Genomic DNA, 19,911 nt, shown 5'->3' on the forward strand with positions numbered 1-19,911 from the left:
ATAGTGATAATGGTGGTGATGACAGTGGTGGTGGTGGTGATGATGGTAGTTGTGGTGGTAGTGATGATGATGATGACAATGATAATGGTGGTGATGGCGGTGGTGGTGGTAATGGTGATTATGTCAGTGATGGTGGTGGTGGTGATGATGATGATGGTGATGATAGTAATGATGGTGGTGATGGCAGTGATAGTGGTGGCAATGGTGATGATGGCGGCAGTGATGGTGATTATGAGAGTAGTGATGGTGGTGATGGCGATGGTAATGGTGATAATGGCAGTGATGGTGATGATGGTGGTGATGGTGATGATGATAGTAATGATGGTGGTGATGGCGATGGTAATGGTGATAATGGCTGATGATGATGATAGTGGTGATGGTGGTGGTAGAAGGCAGTGGCAGCAGCAATGGTGTTGACAACAATTACATCATCCCAGAACTCCCAACTACAACAATGTCACCAAAACCCAATACCATACAGTGAAGACAGGCCCCATTGGAAAGATTAATCAATGCCCACAGAGCAGAAGAAATGGAAGATTTTAGAATGTCAGAGTGGGAAAGCATACTTGCAATCATCCAGATGTAATTCCTCCACTTTACAGATGGGGAAGCAAAGACCAGGGTCAGGACAGCAGTTTACCCAAGGTCTCACACCTGCTACCAGCCAGGCCTAGGGTAGACTGAGTTTTCCAAACCAAGCTGGTCTCCACTCCTCCCTCCCTGCTGACCCCTCAAACACCAGTGAGCACTTACTCTGGGCAGGGCACTGGCTTTGGTCCTGGGAACCCAAAGAAATGAATACAAGAGGGGACATCAGGACATAAGGCAAAACAGATAGCAGTTCCATTCGGTGGCAGGAGGAGGAGTGCCCGTGTGGCTCCGTAAAGCATTTGAAGGGCCAAGGAGGGGACAGACCGTGCTGGAAACAGGGTTGATGGAGGTAGCTCTGCCCAGGCCGCCCACAGGAAGGCTTACAGGGAGCTGTAGGGGAGGAAGTGTTGATTTTAACACAAATGAGCGACAGGAGGAGGAGCTGTAACCACATCCAGAGGGGGTGGGGAGAGGAAATCAAGTACACAAATTAGGGCTGATGTGAAATTAATGGCTACTTAAAAGACTCGAACTAATTTAATAACTTTGTCAGTAATGAAAATACATGAACTAGGAAGAAAAGACGGGCAAAATATTTACTGGCAAAAGGCAAAATAAGCAAATATCTGAGAAGGCAGCACATCTATCAACGTCTTGAGATGGCAAAATTCCTAGGAAGGGAGGGACTTTCTGCAGGCACAGAGTCCACTGAAGGGGAGCGCGGGGAAGGGGACAGAATCAAGGACTCCTCACTAGCAGGAGTTGCTGCTGCCCAAGGGTTCACCCTGTGTCCAGCTGGTGCTCAGGGCTTTCCACGTCTGTCTCCATGGTCCCCAAAGAACTCTACTAAGAAACTGACAATGCCGGTCATGGTGGCCCATGTCTATAATTCCAGCACTTTGGGAGGCCGAGGGTGGTGGATCATTTGAGGTCAGGCGTTCAAGACCAGCCTGGGCAACATGGTGAAACCCCATCTTTACCAAAAAATATAAAAATTAGCCAGGCATGGTGGCGGACACCTGTAATCCCAGCTACTCGGGAGGCTGAAGCAGGAAGTGGAGGTTGCAATGAGCCGAGGTCGCACCACTGTTCTCCAGCCTGGGTGACAGAGTGAGACGCTGTCTAAAAAAAAAAAAAAAAAAAAAAATAGAAAAGAAAAGAAAAGAAATTGCCCAGAGAATGAGCAGGTAGCCTGGAATTCCAATCCAGGCAGTGTGGCCCTAGGCCCTGGACTGTTAGTCTCTATCTGGTCCATTCCTCCTGCCCACCCACCCAGCCATGGAGAAGCCAACAAGAGCTGCCCTCGAAAACCCAAGTCCAGTCTACGCACAGCCAAGCCCCCATCTCACAGCTGCAGTTTCTGAGATGACAGAACATTTCCGAAGAGACCACATCTGAGGGGCCATGGGAGCCCGGCGGTGGAGTGGGAAAGGGGGGAAGAGCAGCAAGGATCAAGCAACAGCCGCGGATCACCAGCCCATTTTCATAGGTGCCACCAAATTAGCGGCTGTTGGTGAGGCTGAAGAAACGAGTCTGAAGAAATTTTCTGTGTGAAATTGGACTAGATTGGCCCTGGTATAAACACAGGCACAGGCTGAGGGAGGCTGGACAGCCATAAACAAAGGCTAACGGCAGATGTCAGTGTATCAGGCAGGCGGGGGCATCTTGTGGGAGGCCTCCTGGGCCACTGCAAGGCCCCAGTTTTGTTTAACATCCAAGCTAATGATCTGGAAGACGACAGACAGGTCACGAGCAAAACCTGCCGAGGACGCAGGGGGTGGCACTGCGGTTGTTTGCTGGGGCAGGGGGACGGCCAGGAGACAGAGGAGACCTGGAGGGAAGATAAGTAGCTCCCAAGTAAATTGAGATTCAGCTTGAAGAAAAATTACAAACACTCAAATCTAAGAGGAGAAAAAAACAGCCTGAAACTGCTATTTTCTGAGCTGAGGAAACCCAGGAAGCAGGGAGAGGGGACAGACTCAGATCATCACGAGGTCCATCACAGACCAGCTTGTGATGTCACACGGGGAGGGTGATTTGTGTTTTGTTCACTGTTTGGGGGCAGGAAAGACATCCCCTCAGAGGAGCTGAGAGGGCCACGTGGCCCAGCCCAGGGCTCTACCTGGGGGGCCGCCTTTGCTCTGAGGGGTCTGGCACAGGAGCAGGAAGGAAAATTGGAGTTCAGAAAAATATTTGCTAACACGGAGGAAGTGAGAGCCAGGATCTCCTGCCCTGTGTGCATGAGAGCAGACCCAGTGTCTGGTGACTGGCAGACAGCAGGGAACCGTCCGGAGGGTCCAGGCGCAGAGACCGGCTGGGGGCAGCTGAGGGGCGGGGATGAGGGCCCCAGGGTGCTGGTGGATAGGGAGGATCTTCCCAAGCAGAAACACCAGGGCCCACACTTCCCGGCTGCCCAGGAGGGAGGCGAGACCACAGTCAGGACCAGCCCTCCAAGGTGGCTTCGGGCTCCTGAACACTTCCCTCCCGGCCGGGCTCCATGCACTCACTGCTGGAGAGGAAACCAAAATTGTCAGCCCGGACACATTTGGAAATTTACTGGAGCAGCCTTCCCCTGCCTTGTGGGGATTGGGTTAGTCAACCTGTTAACCACATATTCTCACCACCCACAGTGCGCGGAGGCTGCGTGGGCCTGCGGGGAGCAGGAGGGAGAGAGAACGAGGAGGGACCGAGGCCAGCTGCACAAGAAGGACATTGACAAAGGGTGGGGGGGGGGTGTGCCAGGGGATGCAGGGCCAGCATGAAGGGCACAGAGGGGCAGCTTGCTAAGGAGCAGGACCCCTGCGGCCCAGAGGCTGTGTTGATTCAACATGGGCAGGTGCCCTCACATAGCAAGCATTTACCAGGCATTGTCCATACCAGGTGCTCAGCTGAGGGGCAGCAGCTGGACTCCTGAGAGTCCTCACCAGGAGACCCTGGGAGCACAGGCCAGGCTGGTCTTGGGCCTGGGAGCCCCAGTCTTACACGGGCAGCAGCACTGATGACCTCACCCTCTAGCATATTAATTGTTCTCACTGGAATAGAGCTCCCTGAGGATGGAAGGGGCGGGGGTTGTCTGTCTTTTTTTCCCCTGATTGTCTTACTGGTGCCTAAAATAATACCTAGCGTGCATTAAGTGCTTACTAATTATTTATAGAATGGATGGATGGGTAGATGGCAAATGGTGGGTCATGGTGGGTGGTGAGTTGGTGGTGGATGGTAGATGGTAGATGGGTGAGTGGCAGGTGAGGTGGATGGTGGATAGTGAGTGGGTGGATGGGATGGATGATTGGATGGATGGGTGGATGAGTGAATGGGTGGATATAAGTGGTGGGTGGTGGATGGGTAGATAGTAGATGGGTAGGTGGATGGTGATGGATGGATAGTGCATGATGGATGGGTAGGTTGTGGATTTTGTATGGGTGGATAGTGGATGGTGAATAGGTGGATGGGTAGATAGATAAATGGTGGGTGGACGGATGGGTGAGTGGGTGGGTGGGTGGATGGAGGGTGGTGAATGAAATGGGTGAGTGAATAGGTAGATGGATGGAAGGGTGGATGGTGAATAGTGGATGGATGGATGGATGGATGGATGGATGGATGGATGGGTGGATGGGTGGATGGATGGGTGGATGACGGGTGGTGAATGAATGGGTAGATGGATGGATGGGTAGATGGTGAATAGTGGGTGGTGGGTAGGTGGATGGATGGGTAGGTGGATGGATGGGTGGGTGGGTGAGTGGATGAATAGATGGGTGGGTGGGTAGGTGGATGGTCGGTGGTGAATGAATGGGTGGATAGATGGATGGGTGGATGGTGAATAGTGGAAGGATGGGTGGGTGGGTGTATGGATGAATGAATGGGTGGGTGGATGAATAGGTGGGTGGGTGGGTGGTGGGTGGATGGATCTCGTGACACCCCTGTTGCAACTTAGCAACTCCTAGAAAATCAGGTCCAGCGTAACAGCCTCCCCCACCCACCATCAATCTCCATTCCAGCCCCAAAAGACTGAGTGTAGAAGTGACTGGGCTGAAATGGTTGCTGGGTGGTCACTGAGCCAGAGCAAAGCACAGGGAAAGGCTGAGGGAGACCCGAAAAGCCTAAGAATGCCCAGCTCTCACATACACAGGGATACTTTGCAAACTGCAGAGCAGTGAACTCACGCAGGTATTCATGCTGCATTCGCCATCCCACTGCAAATGAAGTGCCCTCCCTGTCCTGCTGGCAGAAGGTGTGAGAGGGCAACCACTTTACTTCTCCTTGACTGTAGCCTCAGGACCAGCCAGAACAGGTACTCAAGAAACAGCAATTTCATTTTTATGTTTACCAGGACGGTGGGCATGGCGTGTCCAGGAACATTGAGGAATACGCAATCCAGGGATCATGGGGTTCAGTGACTTACGTTCCAGCACCAACTCCCCAAATCTAAGACTGCCAGCCAGCGCTGTCACGGCAACCTCACCTCATCACAGCCAGAACACTCCTGGCGGGAAGCCGTTCAGTCTCCTTCATCCACAGACGCCCCCACCCACTTCCCCACCCATGACAGCACGGCCAGCCCGAGAGCCGCAGCTTCAGGTGCTTCCTGAGCTTCAGCCTGGCACCGGGTGGCATGCGGAGGACTTCACCTGCGTCCTCTCCTTTTCTCAGCTGCCCCGGGGGGGTAGGAAGGATGGGTGATCCCATTTCACAGTTGGGGAAACTGAAGCTCTTGGGGATTCAATAACTTGTCCAAGAACACATGCGTAATAAGAAGTGAAGCCAGCATTTGGGCCCCAGCCAACTCTGTGGGCCAGGCTCCCTGACAGACAGAGCTGGGGGCGCCTGGCCTCTCCCAAAATCAGCTCCACCCTCAAAGGAGGGTATGTCCACAGTTCAAACAAATATGCCTTGCTCCACGGTAAGACCAAAAGAGAAGTTTCAAAATCTTGAGAGATTTGGAACAGATGCTTAGAACTTAGTAAGGTGACTGCTTTGCAAAGGGTCCTTTTGCCATTTAAAAAAAATCACTTCCATGTATGCCCCTGGGGGCTTAAGTTCACCACCGTGCTCCAAGGGTTCAAAGGGAGTGTCAGGGGTGCCAGAAATAGAGCCCAGCCTTGCCAGGGCTGAGCGGCCGGCAAGCCCAGCTTCCAGGAAGAAATGCTGGACAGTCAGCCCTTCCCCAGGCTCTCCAAATCCTAGACCTCTCTCTGCTCCAGACACCCCCAAGGATTAAGGGTGAGCAGAGACCACCACTGCAGACTCAGATGACAGAGAGCAAGGGTCGCCAAACTCAGGAGTCCCCAGAGACACACGAACAAGGCTGACCCCACACCCTAGCTCCACGAGGCCACTGGGTCAGCACCTTTCCATCAGCTGGTGCCACCACTAAAACCAAAGAGCGGTGTGCGGTGGTGACAGCAGTGAGTGCCCAGGACATGCAGACCCCTCAAGGCAAGCACCACCCAGCTGGGCATTGAAGCAGGTGTCCTCACAGCAAACTCTGCAAAAGGAGCCCTCCCTTCATCCCGGCCCAAGTCACAGAGCAGCAACCAGCGTCCTGAGGGCAGCCCTCAACCCTTCCCAAGAGAGGGGCACATGAGGGTAGGGACTTAGACCCAAAGCAGGCCCAGGCTCCCGTCCACACCTATGTCTGGTGGGGATGGGCAGGAACGCCCAGCAAAGATGTCATCCCTGGCATCAGGGGGAGGGACATTGGGCTTCCCATGCATGGTGCTATAAGTCCCACTGCTGGGTGGGCAGCAGAAGAGATGGGCAGTGGCCCACACAGCTCACCTCATGGTAACAAGCTAATCACTCCATTCCAAAATGCAAGCTGGCAGCCACTCAGCAGGCACCAAAGGCCACAAAAAGGGGCAGACCAGTACGTCTGTGACATGCATTAGCGAATTCATCAGTGAAATTAATTGTCCCCCTAAACAGCTGGGATTGTGTTAAACAAAGCCTTGTAGAATGGTTTGTGGACTCCTTTTTTCTTTATTCCTGCCTGCAAGGAATAGCATGCCAGCTGAGGCTACCGGAAACCAGGAATGGAAGTCCTGAGCCCTCACCCGAGTCCGCGGCTTCCCCATCCACACACGGAGCTGAGTGCCTCTCGGGCCAGAGTCCTGTGGCTCTCTCCGCCGTCTGTCTCCTCTCTTGAGTACTTGAGCCTTGTCTCTTTTTCTTCCTCTCCCCTTGAAAAATCAAGTAGCATGCATGTTGGGTTTCACTGGATGCTAGAGATTAGATTGCATCTGTCTGGATATAAATAATTTACTGCTTGATGGTCAGAGGGAATTTAATTAGTTCTTGTTCTCCTGATAGAATCAGCCCACCATTGCTAAAACATTTCACTCCGAATTAGTCTGAAAGGGGCCAACAAGGCAATGCTAATTTTATACACATGACGTCCCCCGCAGCTTCTGAAAATACACATCCAGCACGAAGTACCACCCGGGCTGTTGCTGCTGCCGCTTCAGTATCTGGGGGCGCCAGAGAAAGTCCATGGAGGGTGGGCCCCAGCCCCGGCTGGAGATAAGGGAATCGGAGTAGGGGCCAGAATCCTGCTACCTGCCACGTACAACCTTCTCCTCCCAGCTCCGGATAAAAGGAGCAGGGACCCTAATGACATGATCAATGGGTTCACGGGGCCCAGGTGAGGGGCTCGTACCCACCCCAGGAATCCAGCAGGAAAGACTCGACAGGGCTGTGCTGGGATTTTTTCCCCTCTGCAGAGCACGGCTCTGCTGGACGCCTGCCTCCCACCTGCCTAGGGAAATCACAGCTCAGATGAAAACCTGGAGATGAGGCCCTGTGCCAGCCCGCACTCGCCCACTGCCTCCGCCTGGCCCCTGCGCAGCAGCAGAGCGGGCGGGGGGAGCAAGAAGGCCTGGTTTGTCCTGAAGTTCCCTTTAGGAACATTTGAAATGAAGCGGATCTCAGAAAACAAACCAACAGGATCAATAGCCCACAAAAACCACCAACAAAAAGATGTTTTAAAATGTGGGCCAGGTAGCCAACGGGTCCTTAAAAAAAAAAAAAAAAAAAAGAATCTCTAAGGAATGTTCAATGAGAAAGAAGAGGATGAACAGGCCAGAGGCTGACTCATCCATTGATCAGACTGTCCCTTCAGAGACAGCGGCCTGGTGAGGCAGGAAATGAAACGCCTCGCTTCTGTCTGCAAGGAAAGGGCAGGATCCCTACACCCCACTGCCCTCAGCAGCCCCGTTACGGGGAAGATGAAGGCAGCCACTTCTCAGCATGTTTATCTCTCTGGCCTACAGCACATTTGATTTCATGGCATGATTTAAAGGAGTGCCTGTTTCACCACAACCTTCCCAGCATTGTGTGTTAGCATTTTTTTTAAGTCTTTGCTAACAATCTGGGAAAAGAGGTGTCACATTGTTGACATTGGTACAGGTTTGATTACTCGTGAGATGAGTTTCCTTTCCATATACTAGAGGAGTAGAATAGGTCTTCTTTTGCTCTTTTTTCTTGGCACATTTTTTTTCCTTTGGAGTTAAACCAATCCATCTTCAGTGCCTTGCCTAAATCTCCCACTGGCCGGGAGTCTAGGTCTGAGGGCGTCTTGTCACTATTTGCTTGTGTGGTACGTGTTCTCCACCCACAGAGCTGGCATTTAATAAATATTTGTTGGGCAAACCAGAGGATGGAGTTGAGGGAGTTCTCCCATGAGTCATAAAAGCATTCTTCATATAGACAAAAGCAACAAGAATAATGATTCTAAGAAAAATATCTCCCGTTAAGTGAGCACTAACTCTGCTACGCGCCCTATGCCAGGCTGAGTACTCTGCACATTTCATGGTTTTGCTTCCCCACTGTGACAGCCCCAAAACAGATGGAGGACCTGCAGCTCCTTTGGGGTCAGTACCTTACCCAAGGTCACACAGCTAAGGTAAGAACCAGCATTTAAATCAGGCAAGCTGGCTTCTGGCTTTGCCCTGAGCCATCCTGCTGTCCCCCAAGCCCAAACCATCAGGCCCTTTTTGCCAGTCAGCTCCCATTTGACTTCCTTTCATTCACTGAACAGTCCTTCCCTGTGCACTTTGGGCCAGATGAAACAGACAAGGTTCCCAATAGCAGCAAACCCAAAATGGCATTAATCATGCTGGGAAGAAAACCATGAGCTGCTGTAGTGAGAACCTGCCTGAAGGGGCAACATTCTCACCTATTACCTTGGCGAAGGTGGCATCTAGGGATAACGGCGGAGCCGGCCTTTCTGGCTGGTGGGGGCTGGTGCACACATGTTAATAGGAGCCGAACCTTCCTCGAGGACGCCTTAGCAGAACGGCGCTGGAGCCTTAAGAACATTTATATTCCTTGACCCAGGAATTCTACTTCTAGGAATTGATCCTACAGAAATAATCAGAGGCGCAGACCAAGATTTATGTACAAGGAAGTTAATCACCGGATTATTTATAACACAGAAAAAAACTGGAAACAACCCAAACAGCCGACAGTACAGGAAGAAGGAAACAAATTATGAATTTTGGGGACATCCACACCACAGACTAGTCAGCAGCCACTGAAGCGTATGGTTGTGGTAGAAGCTCGGTGGCTCACACCTGTAATCCCAGCACTTTAGGAGGCTGAGGCAGGCAGATCACGAGGTCAGGAGTTCCAGACCAGCCTGGCCAATATGGTGAAACCCTGTCTTTACTAAAAAATACAAAAATTAGCCGGGCGTGCTGGCACATGCCTGTAGTCCCAGCTATTCAGGGGGCTGAGGCAGGAGAATTGCTGGAACCCGGGAGGCAGAGTTGCAGTGAGCAGAGATCGCACCACTGCTCTCCAGCCTGGGCAACAGAGCAAGACTCTGTCTCAAAATAAATAAATAAATAAATAAATAAATAAATAAATAAATAAGAACGATGCTCACCTTGTCATATTAAGTAAAAACAGCAGGGTACAGACTATATATAAACATCATTCTAATTTTATTTTAAAATATTTATTTTTTTAAAAGACTACTAGGAAATATACCAAAATGTTAAAGTAGTTGTCCCTGGTTGGGAAGATTAAGGTGAGGTTATGGTTGATTTTTGTTCCCATCTCTACCCTCTTCTGTGCTTTCTCTACTTTTTGCAAAAAGAAACTATTTACTATAATCATAGAAAATATTTTGTAAGAAGCAAACAATACATTTAGTACATTTAGGACATCTTTTTTCTTTTTTTTTTTGAGACAGAGACTCGCTCTGTTGCCCAGGCTGGACTGCAACAGCACGATCTCAGCTCACTGCAACATTTGCCTCCCAGGTTCAAGCGATTCTCCTGCCTCAGCCTCCCGAGTAGCTGAGATTACAGGCATGTGCTACCACGCCCACTAATTTTTTTGTATTTTTAGTAAAGATAGGGTTTCACCATGTTGGTCAGGCTGGTCTCGAACCCCTGACCTCAAATGATCTGCCCACCTTGGCTTCCCAAAGTGCTGGGGTTACAGGCGTGAGCCATCATGCCCAGCCTAGCACATCGATTTTTTGGCTATAGAATTCATTTTGGAGTCTTGATTAATCAAAGTCCTTTTAAAGTAGGGCATAAAGATCTTAACACAAGACCCTGGCAGTGCCCTATCTGAGAAAGGGTAGAGCAGGGTCTCCTCCTTTCTTCTGCAGACAATACTTCTATGAATGCAACCCAAGACCACTCTGCATTTTAGATGCAGCTCTGTCACACTGCTGGCTCACGCTACAGCTTGCTAAGTCATACATGCAACCACCTAGCTCTGTCTCACCATCACAGGCTTGGAAAGCTTGGCTATTTGGACCCCAGTAAAGTATTTTGGGTTCTACTAAATTGTATTTTGCTAGCTTCACCCTACCATTCTGACTGTTGAGATATATTTAGATCCTAAGCCTGTCTATGAAGCACTCTCACCAATCCTTCCAGCTCCCTGTCATCCTCGGATTTAATAACTCTGCCACCTGCGCCCCATCCGAGACATCAGCAACCACAAGGAGCAGGGAGAAGGTGCTGACGGAGCCCTACGGCACATCTCTAGAGACCTCCCTCTGTGTTCCTTCTACTTGTTAATCAGCTTTCATTTGTTATTCAACCAATTACGAATGATGAATGAGCCCTCCCTTTGCGTGAGCACGTCTTGCCACAGTCCCTATTCAAGCCTCACCAGGCTGGGCCTGCGGTCTCCACTCGTCCACTATAAGAAGCGGCCAGCACTAAAGAGCCTTCCTCAGTAGCTCCGTGCTCCATCACCATGGTCCTGCAGCTCCAGGGGGACTCTCAGGTGCATGCAGGAAAACTGGTAAGACCAGCTTTGGCCCAGCACCTCATCCATCCATGTGCTGTGCATCCTGGGGTGGGCCAGGGGACGGGGGAAGAGCTGAGGTCCACAGCGGATCCTAAAGCCAAACCGCCAGAACCCCAGTCCTTCCATGCTTTGGGGAAACTCTTTCAACGATGGACAGAATCAGCCAGTGGAGGTGAGGCTGTGCTGGGTCCCCAACAACCCAGGCCACTCCAGCCAAGATGCTGACCTGCCTGCGGGCCTAGGGCACTGTGGTTGCCCTCAACCCCAGAGGCAGAAGTCTTGCTTGCCGCCCTTCATAACCAGTATCTGTGGTTCCTTCGTTCTATGGGACATCCAGCACCTTCAGCCGAGCATTGCCCCAGAGGGGACACGAGGCAGCTACAATGGCTGGGCCCTGGCACCTGATGGGACAGGTCCGAGCCCCATCTGGCAAAGCAAGAGTCACCAGCAATTTGCTTCACTTGTTCGTAAGCAAATTACCTAGTTCGTCTGCACCTCTGTTCTCTTCTTTATAAAATGAGGTCACAATAAACTCTTGTTAACGGAAGTCACCCTGCAACCGAGGACTCACTCCTCCTATCTAGCTGCAATTTCGTGTCTGTTAACCAACTTCCTCCCATCTTCCCCTTCCCGTTCTCCTTCCCAGCCTCAGAATCATCCTCTCTGCTTCCACGAGCTCAACTCTTTTGAGCTCCCACATATGAGTGAGAACATGTGCTATTTTATTTTATTTTATTTTATTTTTTTTGAGACAGGGTCTCACTCTGTTGCCCAGGCTGGAGTGCAGTGGTGTGATCTTGGCTCACTGCAACCTCCACCTCCCGGGTTCAAGCGATTCTCCTGAGTCAGCCTCCCTAGTAGCTGGGATTATGGGTGCCCACCACTATGCCCAGCTAATTTTTGTATTTTTTGGTAGAGATGGGGTTTCACCATGTTGGCCAGGCTGATCTTGAACTCCTGATCTTAAGTGATCTGCCCGCCTTGGCCTTCCGAATGAAGTGCTGGGATTACAGGCGTGAGCCACCGCGCCCAGCCAGGATTTACCTTTCTGTGCCTGGCTTATTTCATTTAACATGATGTCCTCCAGGTTCATCCACATTGCCATAAATGACAGCTTTCCCTGATTTGATCATTACACATTGTATATATGCATCAAAATATTGCTTTGTATCCCATAAATATGTACAGCTATTGTGTCAACTAAAAATAAAGGGAATAAGTAAATAAATAAACAAGGTGACTCCTTGTCCCTACCTCTTAGGGCTGTCGTAAGGATTCGCTGAGATGCTACGTGCCAAGTTCCTGGCAGGGAAGAGCGATCTTTAACAGAGTCCTTGTTGGGACTCCATCTCCAGGCTCTCCAAACCAGGGCTAGCCAAGTCAAATCAATAAAGAAAACCCTCTTTTCTTCCAATTCAACACATTCAGAATTTGAAAATCAATTTCAAATTCATATAAAAGAACCTGCCTGACCTTTACCTCTGCACTGTCTATTAAGAGATGGTTTGCAGACCAAATCAATAATGTAAAGTCTCCTGGAACCCTGCTAAGATGCTCCCAGAACAGCATGAGTGCCCGCTCTCCAATGACAGTCGCATTGCGTGTACTTGCGCTGGGTACTTCGTATCTTCCAGAGCAGTAGCCTGCTGGGAGGAGTGGGGGCTCACCTTTCCCTCACCCCTGCCAGCCCCCAAGCTGGGGTGACACACATCTAGAGTACAAAGACTTTATCTGGTCTTGGAAGCAAACATCCAAGGTCCCCACTAAGCAACACTGTGCTGTAAACTCAGTACCGATACCACAAGCAAGTCCATGTGCTGAGAGAACAGAGAACCGATTCCTTTTATCACACAGCCTGAGCATCTCAAATCTGAAAATCCAAAATGCTCCAAAATCCAAAACTTTGTGAGCACTGACATGACGCTCAAAGCAAATGCTCACTGGAGCATTTTGGTTCTTGGATTTTTAGGTTTGAGACACTCAACTGATAAGTATAAAGCAAATATTCCAAAATAAAAAAAAATCCAAAATCTGAAATACTTCTGGTCCCAACCATTTCCGATAAAGGATATGCAACTGGTAGGCAAACTTCTGCTGGTTCCCCTGACTCCCACCACAACTCAAGCTGGGGGTAATGCCCCTTCTTCAACGTTTCTCCCGTGCTGGGTGCCACCCACCCACAGCACCCTTGATACACTCCAAAGAGGTGATTCCTCCTCATGAGAGCCTGGGAAGACTCAAGAGACCCCCATGCCCTGTATGGTGAAAAAAGGCTAATTTCCCAGCTCCACCCCCATTTAAAAAAACCTTCACTCTGAAGGCGACTGGTTGGCCCATAAGCCAGGTTCCCACGTCCCACTCACCACCACCAAGGGCAAACTGGCCAGACCCCCAGGACCTGCTCCGTGGAAAGCACCTGAGTCAGTGAGACCCCCACCGCCCCACCTCCCAGAGCTCCAGTCCCAGTGAGGATGTGCTGAGGGGTGATGGGGGCTACCTCCCCACTAGATGCTTAGGCATCTGCCTTCTCCTCAACCCACCCACCTTGAGGAATACCCCCACTAGCCTCTCAGGTAGGTTTCTTTATTCTCGCTTTAGGGGATTTTTTCATTGTGGAAACATCTATAGCAAAAAAACCAAACACAAAAAAACAAACAAACAAAAAAACTCTTGCCATTTCAAACCATTTTTCAGTGTACAATTCAGTGGCCTTAATTACATATCAAATGTTGTGCACCCATGACTATGACCCACTTCCAGAACTTTTCTATCACCCCAAACAGAAACTCCATGCCCATTAAACAATAGCTTCCCACTCCCCCCAAATCCCTGGCAACCACTTGTCTGGCCTCTGTCTGTATGGATTTGTATTCCAGTTATGTCATATAAATGGAATCATGCAATGTGTGGCCTTTTGTGTCTGGCTTCTTTCACTTAGCGTACCATTTTTAGGGTTCATCCATGCTGTAGCCTGTGTCAGAGCTTCATTCCCTTCTGTGGCTACATACTATTTCACTGTGTGGATATGCTACGTTTTGTTTGCCCACTCACCTGTTGACGGACATTTGGGCTGTTTCACTATTGTGCGGTGAATGATGATGCAGTGAACATTGGCATACAAGTATCTGTGTCCTTGTTTTCAATTCCTTTGGGTATATGTCAGTAGCTTTCTTTCTTTAATCTGCCAACCTGCATTTATTCCATTTGCTGTTACTTAGCAGGGCCTGCTGCAAACATTGTACCAGATGCAAGATATTCTGGTGGCCAAGGTCAACATCTAAAAGTGGATGGATGGAAAGATAGAAAATCGATGGATGGTGTATGAACAGATGAATTATGGATGGATGGTGAATGGGCAGATGGATAGTAGAGAAGGAATGGACAGATAGATTATGGATGGATGGATAGGTAGATTACGGATAGATGGTGGATGGATGAATGGTAGATGGACAGATGGACAATAGATGGATGGTAGATAGAGGATGGATAGATGGATTATAGATGGATGGATGATGGATAGATGTATTATAGGTGGATAGATGGGTAGATGGATAATATATGGAGGATGAATGGATGGACAGATGGATGGACAGAAATCACAGCCACATTGCTCCTCCCTTCCCCCTACTGACTGGCACAGCAGTAGTCTAAGAACTTCTGAGCGGGCCTGCCTTCATTTGTCTCAAAACTTGTCTGTATCTGAGTAATGTTTCCCACCAACAGCGTTGGCTGCCACTAGCTCTCAAGCCATCCTGTCCCTCAGGGTCACCTGGACATCATTTCCAAAGTGACACTTAGAGGTCCCACCCCTGGAGACCCTGACTCCACACTCTAGGGTGGGGCTCACAGTCAGTGCTTTTCATGAACTCTCGGGTGGCTCAGGGGATCGGCCAAGGCTGGGAACCCCTGATGCAGGGCTCACGTCTTTCCAGGAGTGGGCCTGTGGGCTGGGCTGCTTTGCATGCCTTGCAATAGCTGTGGGTTGCTTTTAAAAAATAGAATGTCATGTCTCAGGAAGGATGAAGAAACCTGTAAATCACAGATAAGAGACTCTTACTGAAGGATGAGGGGGGGCCCTGGGAGAAAAGAATTTTTTATAAAACAGAGTGGCAGGGAGGAGGAGTGAGGCCAAAAATGCTGCAATGAAGTTAATCTATTAGGTAATTATTGTAATGCCAGCTCCACGTCCCCGGCCCTGGCCTAGCTGTCATTTAACTCGTTGAAAAGGATGTTTCTCATTACTGGAATTTTACCCTTTGGACTAACAATCTGGTGGCATCAGGCATTCAAGATTCTTAAGGAATCCCAGGGTCCCCTAGCATCTCTGGGTTCTTGAAAGAAGTCAGCATTGTGGTTTCCAAATATCCCCAAATCAGGAAAATGGCAGAGCCTGCCCTACAGCCAGCAGATTATGGTCCTTGCTGTACGACTGACCCCTGAGCAGAGCCCTGACCTGGCCCCTGTCAAGCCTGGCTAGGACAGGCTACGGCCAGGCCCTCCCTCTCCCTTCTGCCTGTGCCTGGGGGTACCATCTCCTCCCCATTGTCAGCCCAGAGTCTTCCTCGAGGTCCCATCATAAAAGTGTCACAAGTGTTTTTCATCTGCTTTGGTGTCCCCCACCCCCACCCGCCGCCCCACCAACCACTCTCTTGCATCATAGAAATTCAGATTTAAATGGAAGTGTACCAGGATAATTTGATCAGGTTGTCTTAAGCCTGGAGTCTCATAGTTGTGATCTACAGTTTTAATTAAGCTTTGAATCTCCACTGCAGGATCTCATGTTATCTTGCTGCACCACACCAAGCAAGGGTGGTGGGTCAGGACGCAGCCGACCTGGCCAAGACTGGATGTTCATGAACTTGCTGCGGGGGGTCTGGCTTCCTCTTCCTGCTCCTTGAGTAGACTCTAATCCAAGGATCCCTCAAGGAGGGAACGGGGTAGGCAACAGGAAGGCCTGTGGTGGTGACAACGGAATGGGCAGAAGACTGTGCCTATGAGCCCCCTGGGTGTGGCCTGCTCACCTCCCCCCAGCGTCCTCTCTCAGTGCCAACCCCTCACCTTCAGGACTTTTGTCATAAGAACATGATTTGCTGAGAGCCATCGAGTGCAAACCACAACCTGGTGCTAAGTATTCTCTCATTTAACCCTCTTGGCCATCCTGAGAGGCGGGTGTTATTATCACTCCTCCCATCTTACACATGGGGAAACTAAGGCATCAAGAGGCTGTTTGACTTGCCCAGGGTCACACAAATATTAGGGCAGTGGAGATTGAGCTGGGATTCAGGCCCCCCTGCAGCCTGACACAGAGCCCCTAACACGCCTGCTGCCCAGACCATGGTCCATTTGGTGCTCAGACCAGGGCATTCCCCTGCCCCTGGCAGTGAGCCTTTAGGGCAGCATCGCCCCGCCACCCGGCTTAGCCATCCCTGAACCCACAGTCCTTGGGGCACCTGGAGTTGCTTCTCCTCGGGCAAGGGCCCTGTGTCCAGGAGCTCATTGTGGCTCCAGTGCCCAACACCCAGCAGGTGCCCACCCGCCATGCACACCCATGGATGAAACCGAGGCCGATCCCACCCCTCTTGCCCCCTCTCCCAGACCCCCCCCCCACCCCAGCTCTGCCCGCCATGCCTCCCTGGTGGATCCTGAAGGCCTTCAGCCCTCTCAACAGGGTGGGGGCAGGGAGGGGGAAGGGGAGCCAAGCTGAAGGCAGTGGGAGCTGAGCCCTTTCCCGGGAGGTGGCCCCAGGTGAGTACCACAGTCTTAAGTATTTATTAACAAAGGCAGGAGGGCAGCCAGCCTGTCCCATTACTTTATGGCCTACAGCAGTTCGCAAACGTGCATGTTTCCCACGGCTCATTGTCTCACAGCAAAGACCTGGGGAAGCTCAGCTGCTCGTTAGGGTTCTGAGGACCAGAATAATGGCCAGCTGAGGGACGCAGAGGCTGGCCACCCGTGCTGCCCTGAGGTGGCTTCCGGATTCCTCACCCACCCTCACCTCATGCAGGCTTGCCAAATGTGGCAGATAAGACAGCATAGCCAGTAAAACACTAATTCCGGAGAGAAGACGAAACAATTATAGGGTAAGTATATCCCGTGCAATCTTTGGGACACACTCATACTAAGCGATTATTGTGTATCTGCAATTCCAGTTTACCTGGGCATCCTGGCTACACCTGGCAGCCCTGCCCCTACAGCACCTGATACCTTTCCTGCTTATGCCTCAGGCACTTCCTCTTCTTTCTGTCCCCTCTCCCTGAAGATTCCCAGAGGGGCAAGAGCCAAGCCCAGCCACTCTAGAAGTCACCCTCTCCAAAGCGCAGCAGCAGAGCCACTGGAAATACTTCCTCCAAGCCTGAGACAGAGGAAAAGGAGAGAAAGACCAAGGCCATGGGGAACGAAGGCAGAGGGAGCTGGGCATCGAGACCGTGCTCTGGAAGGAGCTGCACTCAGCACCGCATCCACACACACCTGCTGTCCCCACGCACCCACCTGTGGGAGGCCTCTGGGCTATGCAGTCCCCAGCCGTGATTTGAGGCCTTTCAATCTTGCAGGACCTCGTGCAGCCTGGAGGAGGGGCTTCCAGGCTGAGCACTCGGAGCCCATGGCCCTGGAGACACTCTCTGGTCTGCAGAGGGGCTCCAGGCAAGGAGAGAGGCCCTTCAAGCCTTTCACCTTGGCTCCCCCAGCAAGGGAAGAACAGGCACCTGTCCCTTTAACAAGCCCTCTCCATCCTACAGCTGCGGCCACTTGATGTGAATGATTGCTGCTGAGATCCTCATCTGGGATTTTCCAGTGCGATGATTCAAGCCTGGCTGTGTTCAAAAACCTCCCCTTCCGCCTTGCCATCTTCCTCTGGAATGTTCTGCCCCCTCCCCTCCCCCCGGCATCACCTGCCTCCAATCTCCATCCTACTTGGAGTTTTTCTCTCTGAATCTGCCCGGTGCGGGGAGGGTGCCTAAAGCAGAGCCAGGCGGGCACGTTCACCAGCTGGAGAAAGACAATGCCTCCTTCTCCTCCCTGGCTCAGGACAACATTCTCTAGGAATAAACTAAACTGCGGAGGTGGGAAACCAGGCGGGGAGGAGAAAAACAGAAACTCCAGCTTCTCCACCCATGAAGAACGGGTGCAAGCCCCCAGGGGCGGGCTGCCCACTGGAGAAGGTGGGCTGGCCCTCAAGGGAGCAGGTCAGCAAGGAAGGGATACAGAAGGAGAAATCTGAGGGGTTGTTTAAAAAGTCCTCACGGAGAAGTTACAGAAGGTGGATCTTTGTCCCTCTCAACCCTTAGGATTAAGGGTCCCCTTGTCAAAGGGAGGGGGGAAATATGTCAGCGGTGTTCGAACCAGAGCAATTCCATCTTGAATAGGGGCTGCGTAGAAAGAGGCTGAGACCTGCTGGACTGCATTCCCTGGACGTTAAGGCATTCTTAGTCACAGGATGAGACAGGAGGTCAAGAGATACGGGTCACAAAGTCCCAGCTGCTAAAACAGGATGTGGTAAAGAAGCCGGCCAAAACCCACCAAAACCAAGATGGCGATCAAAGTGAACTCCAATCATCCTCACTGCTCACTGTGCGCTAATTATAATGGATTAGCTGCTAAGAGACACTCCCGCCAGCGCCATGACAGGTTACAAATGCCATAGCAACGTCAGGAAGTTACCCTGTATGGTCTAAAAAGGGGAGGAACCCTCAGGTCCGGGAAATTCCCACCCTTCTTCCAGAAAACTCATGAATAATCCACCCCTTGTTTAGCATGTAATCAAGAAGTAACTATAAGTATACTCCGTTGAGTAGCCCATGCCGCTGCTCCGCCTATGCAGTAGCCATTCTTTTATTCCTTTACTTTCCTAATAAACTTGCTTTTCACTTTAAAAAAGAAAAGAGGCTTCACGGTTTCACTGAGCGAGAGCGTGGTGAGCCACTGCCACGCTGGCGCTGGAGACAGGCCAGGGTCCAGCCTCCCAGGTGGTACCCGGAGCTCTCCTCAAACTGTCACATGTCCCCCAGCCACATGGGGATCTCATTGAAGGGCAGGTCCTCAGTCAGCAGGTCTGGGCCAGGCCTGAGTTTGCATCTCTAACCAGCTCCTGCGTGATGCTGCTGCTGGTCCAAGGATCACACTTTGAGTGGCACAGTGGTTCCCAACTTTGAGTGCACACTGGAACCAGCCGAGGAGTTTCAAAATGACTGCTGCCCTGGGGCCTACCCCCTAGGTTCTGAAGGCAGCCTGGGTATGGGGGCTGTGAAGCCCCCCAGGTGATTCCAACATGCAGCCCTGGCCCAGAACCCCTGATCTAACAGGAAAGGCACTGGTTCAATGCACACCCAGCAATTAGTTATGAATTACAGCATGGATGTCCTGCAGACAAGGACAGGTGTGAAACGCTGTGAGGGCATGCAATGGGGAAATGGGGGCTCTTGAGTTAAGGGGCAGGAACGAGTACATGGGATGGGGGGAAGAGTGAGGGAGACAAAGGGGCCCCTTTCCAGGGCCCTGAGATCAGGGAGCGCAAGGTGCTAAGGACTCCGGGAGGCCACAGAGCTACAAAGGAAGTGGGTCAAGGTGCAGGGGCAGCCAGCAGGGCTGGGGGATGGACCTCATGCCATAGGTAGGAGCTCCATCTTCCAAAAGCCACAGGAAGCCCTTTGAAGTGTTGTGAATATAGTAGTGACAAGGTCAGACTTTGGCTTAGAGAAACTGGTTGGAGGGAAGTGCACAGGAAGAAGAAGGAAGACAGTCGTTTAAGTCGCTGTCACTCACCCTTTGAAAAAGCTATTCTAAATGAGGCTAAAAATTGAACAACTAGGGCACCTCTGTCTTAGCACTAAACATGGGGTCAAGGCAATTCCGACTTCTGGGAAAGAGCTAAGTCTTTGCCCGGGGCAGCCTGCCAGAGCAAATCTAGCCCTAGGCCCAGTACATGCTATTTTTAGTCTGGCACCTCCCCATAAGGCTGCAAATTATTTCATGGTATTCCGGTGATAGGAGCAAGCCCACCCCCTCGGTTAGGCTGAAACCACTGATCAAAACCAAACCTCCAAGCAAAAG

The 19,911-nt window shown here is 51.1% G+C and overlaps 1 protein-coding gene across 2 annotated transcripts in view; it reads right to left on the reverse strand.

Annotated features, from left to right (window-relative positions):
- Positions 1-19,911, reverse strand: part of RBFOX3 (RNA binding fox-1 homolog 3) — a 519,235-nt gene that overhangs the window by 464,691 nt on the left and 34,633 nt on the right. Inside the window, exon 1 of one of the 2 annotated variants that reach the window (XM_032178882.2) lies at positions 6,645-7,601. The exons of the other annotated variant lie outside the window; for it this stretch is intronic. The gene's annotated coding sequence lies outside the window, so the exon portion shown is untranslated. Of the gene's footprint in view, positions 1-6,644; positions 7,602-19,911 lie in introns of those variants that run through there. 2 annotated transcript variants of the gene reach the window in all.

This window comes from Hylobates moloch, unplaced genomic scaffold (assembly GCF_009828535.3).
Source record: "Hylobates moloch isolate HMO894 unplaced genomic scaffold, HMol_V3 SCAFFOLD_15, whole genome shotgun sequence".
Lineage (NCBI taxonomy): Eukaryota > Metazoa > Chordata > Mammalia > Primates > Hylobatidae > Hylobates > Hylobates moloch.